Here is a 6,539-nt window from a genome sequence, read left to right as displayed (position 1 = left end):
AAAATCAAAAAAAAAAAAAATAAAAAAAAAAAAAAAAAAAAACAGCGGGAACCAGCAGTTAGCGTAATGGCTATGTTGCTGGACTCAAACATGTATGAACACGATTTGCATCCTGGACCCGGTGGCTTAAAATTCACGCCGGGCGCGTGTGTGTGCATGCCCAAGATCCTGAGAGGAGAATGGAGGAGAAGGGAATGCAGTGTGAACATACCCTCTGGGAGGTGATTTCTTGCTTTCTGCCTCACCGTCTCTCTCTGTATGTCTGGCGAGCACACGCGCCCTATAGTGAAGACGTCTCCAAAAAAAAAAAAACCAAAACAAAACAAAACAAAAAAACAAAGAAAAACAAACAAACAAAAAACAGAGAGAGGAGTCAGAGACAGAAACAGAGGTAGAGAGAGACAAATAAAGATACAGAGAGAGGAAGCCTGAGAGGAGTCTTCCTATCATGTGAGTTATCTATACTGGAGGCTGAATTAACAGTGAAACCTCTTATTCCTTCGTTTCCCCACAAATGACTATATCGCAGGAGGCATGGACATGGTTCTTGAAGAAGGACTGTTCTGTTCCCTTCTGTCTCTCCTGGGTGGGGAGTGACAGAGGGAAATATTAACAAGATAAAGGGCTAGGAGGGACCAACAGGCCCAGAAAGATGCCTCACCTTAAAAAAAATTCGAAAAAGCAAAAAATTAAAAAAAGAGAGAGGAGTCAGAGACATAGGCAGAGAGAGACAAAGACAGATACAGAGAGAGGAGGCCATGCAAGTTTTCTATCCTGGAGACCGAATTATCAGTGGGACCTCTTCATTCCTCCGATTCCCACAAAATGGCTAGATCGCAGGAGCCATGGAGCTGGTTCTTGAAGAAGGGCTGTTCTGTTCCCTTTGGCCTCTCCTGGGTGGGGAGTGGGAGAGGGAATTATTAACAAGATAAAGGGCTAGGCGGGGCCAAGAGGCCCAGAAAGATGCCTCACCTTAAACAAAATTCTAAAAAGCAAAAATTAAAAAAAAAGAGAGAGGAGTCAGAGACAGAGACAGAGGTAGAGAGAGACAAAGACAGATACAGAGAGAGGAGGCCTGAGAGGAGTCTTCCTACCATGCGAGTTTTCTATACTGGAGGCTGAATTATCAGTGGGACCTCTTCATTCCTCCATTTCCCCCAAAATGGGTAGATTGCAGGAGCCATAGAGTTGGTTCTTGAAGAAGGGCTGTTTTGTTCCCTTCCGTCTCTCCACGCGAGTTTTCTATACTGGAGGCTGAATTATCAGTTGGATCTCTTCATTCCTTCATTTCCCGAAAAATGGGTAGATTGCAGGAGCCGTGGAGCTGGTAGATTGCAGGAGCCGTAGAAGGGATGTTCTGTTCAGTTACGTCTCTCCACGCGAGTTTTTTCTACTGGAGGCTGAATTGTCAGTGGGACCTCTACTTTTCTCTGTTTCCCCCAAAATGACTAGATCTCAGGAGCCATGGAGCTGGTTCTTGAAGAAGGGCTATTCTGTTCTCATCCATCTCTCATGGGTGGGGAGTGGGAGAGGAAATTGTTAACAAGATAAAGTACTAGGTTGGGTCAACAGGCCCAGAAAGATGCCTCACCTTAAGCAAAATTCTAAATATCACAAATTTAAAAAAAATAGGAGTCAGAGACAGAGACAGAGGTAGAGAGAGACAAAGAGATACAGAGAGAGGAGGCCTGAGAGCAGTCTTCCTACCACGTGAGTTTTCTATAATGGCGGCTGAATGATTGGTGGGACATCTTCATTCCTCTGTTTCCCCCAGAATGGCTAGATCGCAGGAGCCATGGAGCTGATGCTTGAAGAAGGTCTGTCCTGTTACCTTACATCTCTACTGGGTGGTGAGTGAGAGAGGGTATTATTAACAAGATAAAGGGCTAGACGGTTTCAAGAGGGCCAGAAAGATGCCTCAACTTAAACAAAATTCTAAAAAGCAAAAATTAAAAAAAAAAAAGAGAAAAATGTCAGAGACAGAGACCGAGGTAGAGAGAGACAAAGACAGATACAGAGAGAGGAGGCCTGAGAGGAGTCTTACTACCACACGAGATTTCTATACTGGAGGATGAAATATCAGTGCGACCTCTTCATTCCTCCATTTCCCCAAAAAGGCTAGATATCAGGACCCATGGAGCTGGTTCCTGAAGAAGTGCTGTTCCATTCCATTCCGTCTCTCCACGCGAGTTTTCTATACTGGAGGCTGAATTATCAATGGGACCTCTTCATTCCTCCGTTTCCCCCAAAATGGCTAGATCGCTGGAGCCATGGATCTGGTACTTGATGAAGGGCTGTTCCTTTCCCTTCCGTCTCTCCTGGGTGCGGAGTGGGAGAGGGAATTTTAACAAGATAAAGGGCTAGGGAGGGCCAACAGGCCAAGAGAGATGCTTCACCTTAAACAAAAATCTAAAAATCAAAAAATGAAAAAAAAGAGAGGGGAGTCAGAGACAGAGACAAAGGTAGAGAGAGACAAAGACAAATACAGAGAGAGGAGGCCAGAGAGGAGTATTCCTATCATGCGAGTTTTCTATATTGGAGACTGTATTATCAGTGGGACCTCTTCATTCCTCTGTTTCCCCCAAAACGGCTAGATCACAGGAGGCATGGAAATGGTTCTTAAAAAAGGGCAGTTCTGTTCCCTTCCAACTCTCCAGGGTGGGGAGTGGGAGAGGGAATTATTAAAAAGATAAAGGACTAGGCCCAGAAAGATGCTTCAATGTAAACAAAATTCTAAAAAGCAAAAATTTAAAAAAAGAGAGAAGGAGAGTGGAGTCAGAGACAGAAACAGAGGTAGAGAGAGACAAAGACAGATACAGAGAGAGGAGGCCTGAGAGGAGTCTTCCTACCACGTGAGTTTTCTATACTGGAGGCTGAATTATCAGTGGGACCTCTTCATTCCTCTGTTTCCCCCAAAATGACTAGATTGGAGGAGCCATGGATCTGGTTCTTGAAGAAAGGATGTTCAGTTCCCTTCCGTCTCTCCTGGGTGGGGAGTGGGAGAGTGAATTATTAACAAGATAAAGGCTATGTGTGGTCAATAGGCCCAGAAACATGCCTCCCCTTAAACAAAATTCTTTAAAGCAATAATTAAAGAAAAGAGAAAGGTGTAAGAGACAGAGACTGATGTTGAGAGAGATAAAGACAGAAACAGAAAGAGGAGGCCTGAGAGCTGTCTTCCTACCACGTGAATTTTCTACACTGGAGGCTGAATTATCAGTGGAACCTCTTCATTCCTTCATTTCCCTCAAAATGGCTAGATTGCAGGAGCCATGGAGATAGATTTTGAAGAAGGACTGTTCTGTTCCCTTCCGCCTCTCTACATGAGTTTTCTTTACTGGAGGCTGAATTATCAATGGGACCTCTTCATTCTTCCATTTCCCCCAAAATGGCTAGATCGCAGGAGTCATGGAGCTGGTTCTTGAAGAAGAGCTCTTCTGTTCCCTTCCATCTCGCCTGGGTGGGGAGTGGGAGAGGAAATTATTAACTAGATAATGGGCTAGGTGGGGTGAAAAGGCCCAGAAAGATGCCTCACTTAAACAAAATTTTATAAAGCAAAAATTAAAAAAAGAGAGAGAGAGGAGTCAGAGACAGAGACAGAAGTAGAGAGGGACAAAGACAGATACAGAGAGAGAAGGCCTGGGAGGAGTCTTCCTTCCACACGAGTTTTGTATACTGGAATTTGAATTATCAGTGGGACCTCTTCATTCCTCTTTTTCCCCCAAAATGGCTAGATTGCAGGAGCCATAGCGCTGGTTCTTGAAGAAAGGCTGTTCTGTTCCCTTGTGTCTCTCATGGGTGGGGAGTGGGAGAGGAAATTATTAACAAGATAAATAACTAGGCGGGGCCAAAAGGCCCAGAAAGATGCCTCAACTTAAACCAAATTCTAAAAAGCAAAAATTTAAAAGAAAAAGAGACAGGAGTCAGAGACAGAGACAGAGGTAGAGAGAGACAAAGAGAGATACAGAGAGAGGGGGCCTGAGAGGAGTCTTCCTATCACACGAGTTTTCTATCCTGGAGACTAAATTATCAGTGGCACCTCTTCATTCCTTCATTTCCCAAAACATGGCTAGATCGCAGTAGCCAAGGAGCTGGTTCTTGAAGAAGGGCAGTTCTGTTCCCTTCCGTCTCTCCGGGGAGGGGAGTGGGAGTGGGAATTATTAACAAGATAAAGGGCTAGGTGGGGCCCAAAAAGATGCCTCACCATAAACAATATTCTAAAAACCAAAAATTAAAAAAAAATACAGAGAGAGGAGTCAGAGACAGACAGGTTTAGAGAGAGACAAAGAGAGATCCAGAGAGAGCAGGCCTGAGAGGAGTCTTCCTACCGTGCGATTTTCTATACTGGAGGCTGAATTATCAGTGGGACCCCTTCATTCCTATGTTTCTCTGAAAATGGCTACATCGCAGGAGCCATGGAGCTGGTTCTTGTAGAAGGACTGTTCTGTTCCCTTCTGTCTCTCCACTGGACTTTTCCTACTGGAGGCTGAATTATCAGTGGGATGTCTTCATTCCTCAATTTCCCCCAAAATGGCTAGATCGTAGGAGCCAAGGCGCTGGTTCTCGAAAAAGGGCTGTTGCGTTACCTTCCATCTCTCCTGGGTGGTGAGTGAGAGAGGGAATTATTAACAAGATAAAGGGCTAGGCAGTGCCAAGAGGGTCAGAAATATGCCTCATCTTAAACAAAATTCTAAAAAGCAAAAATTAAAAAAAGAGAAAGGTGTCAGAGACAGAGACAGAGGTATGGAGAGACAAAGATAGATACAGAGAGAGAAGGCCTGAGAGGGGTCTTCCTACCATGGGAGTTTTCAATACTGGAGGCTGAATTATCAATGGGACCTCTTCATTCCTCCATTTCCCTCAAAATGGCTAGATCGCAGGAGTCATGGAGCTTGAAGAAGGGATGTTCAGTTCCCTTCCGTCTCTCCTGGGTGGGGAGTGGGAGAGTGAATTATTAACAAGATAAAGGCTATGTGTGGTCAATAGGCCCAGAAACATGCCTCCCCTTAAACAAAATTCTTTAAAGCAATAATTAAAAAAAAGAGAGAGGTGTAAGAGACAGAGACTGAGGTAGAGAGAGACAAAGACAGAAACAGAAAGAGGAGGCCTGAGAGCTGTCTTCCTACCACGTGAATTTTCTACACTGGAGGCTGAATTATCAGTAGGACCTCCTCATTCCTTCGTTTCCCTCAAAATGGCAAGATTGCAGGAGCCATGGAGATAGACTTTGAAGAAGGGTTGTTCTGTTCCCTTCTGCCTCTTTACACAAGTTTTCTATACTGGAGGCTGAATTATCAATGGGACATCTCCATTCTTCCATTTCCCCCAAAATGGCTAGATCGCAGGAGTCATGGAGCTGGTTCTTGAAGAAGAGCTCTTCTGTTCCCTTCCATCTCGCCTGGGTGGGGAGTGGGAGAGGAAATTATTAACTAGATAATGGGCTAGGTGGGGTGAAAAGGCCCAGAAAGATGCCTCACTTAAAAAAAATTCTATAAAGCAAAAATTAAAAAAAAAAAGAGAGAGGGGAGTCAGAGACAGAGAAAGAAGTAGAGAGGGACAAAGAAAGATACAGAGAGAGAAGGCCTGGGAGGAGTCTTCCTTCCACACGAGTTTTGTATACTGGAATTTGAATTATCAGTGGGACCTCTTAATTCCTCTTGTTCCCCAAAAATGGCTTGTTCACAGGAGCCAAGGAGCTAGTTCTTCAAAAAGGGCAGTTCTGTTCCCTTCTGTGTCTCATGGGTGGGGAGTGGGAGAGGAAATTATTAACAAGATAAATAACTAGGCGGGGCTAACAGGCCCAGAAAGACGCCTCAACTTAAACCAAATTCTAAAAAGCAAAAATTTAAAAAGAAAAAGAGACAGGAGTCAGAGACAGAGACAGAGGTAGAGAGAGACAAAGAGAGATACAGAGAGAGGGGGCCTGAGAAGAGTCTTCCTACCACGCAATTTTCAATACTGGAGGCTAAATTATCAGGGGCACCTCTTCATTCCTTCATTTCCCAAAACATGGCTAGATCGCAGTAGCTAAGGAGCTGGTTCTTGAAGAAGGGCAGTTCTGTTCCCTTCCGTCTCTCTGGGGAGGGGAGTGGGAGTGGGAATTATTAACAAGATAAAGTGCTAGGCAGTGCCGAGAAGAAGCCATGGGCCTTAAGGACAAGGTTCCACATGGCTACAGTGAACTAGATTTTTAAGGGAATGAAGATTTTCTACTAATAATTCAGCCTCCAACAAATGAGCTAGCGGTAGGGAGCCCCCCTCTGCACACCCAGCCTTCTCTCTCTGTCTCTCAGTTCCTGTCTCTCCCTGCTTCTGTCTTCCCGCTTCTTTTTTTTTTTTTTTGCTAATATTTCGTTTTTACCATTTTTTTTTTAAAGTGGCCCAGTTTTTCTCTGGCCCTTAGATCCTCCTTCCTTCTTGTTAATTATGGCTCTGCTCCTCCCATCCAGGCAGAAGAAGCCTTGGGCCTTCAGAACAGTGTTCCACATGGCTACTGTGAACTAGATTTTTTGCGCAGCGCGCCAGCGCGCCACCGGGTT

Source organism: Tupaia chinensis, unplaced genomic scaffold (assembly GCF_000334495.1).
Source record: "Tupaia chinensis unplaced genomic scaffold, TupChi_1.0 Scaffold145163_1, whole genome shotgun sequence".
Lineage (NCBI taxonomy): Eukaryota > Metazoa > Chordata > Mammalia > Scandentia > Tupaiidae > Tupaia > Tupaia belangeri.
This window is presented reverse-complemented; position numbering follows the sequence as displayed.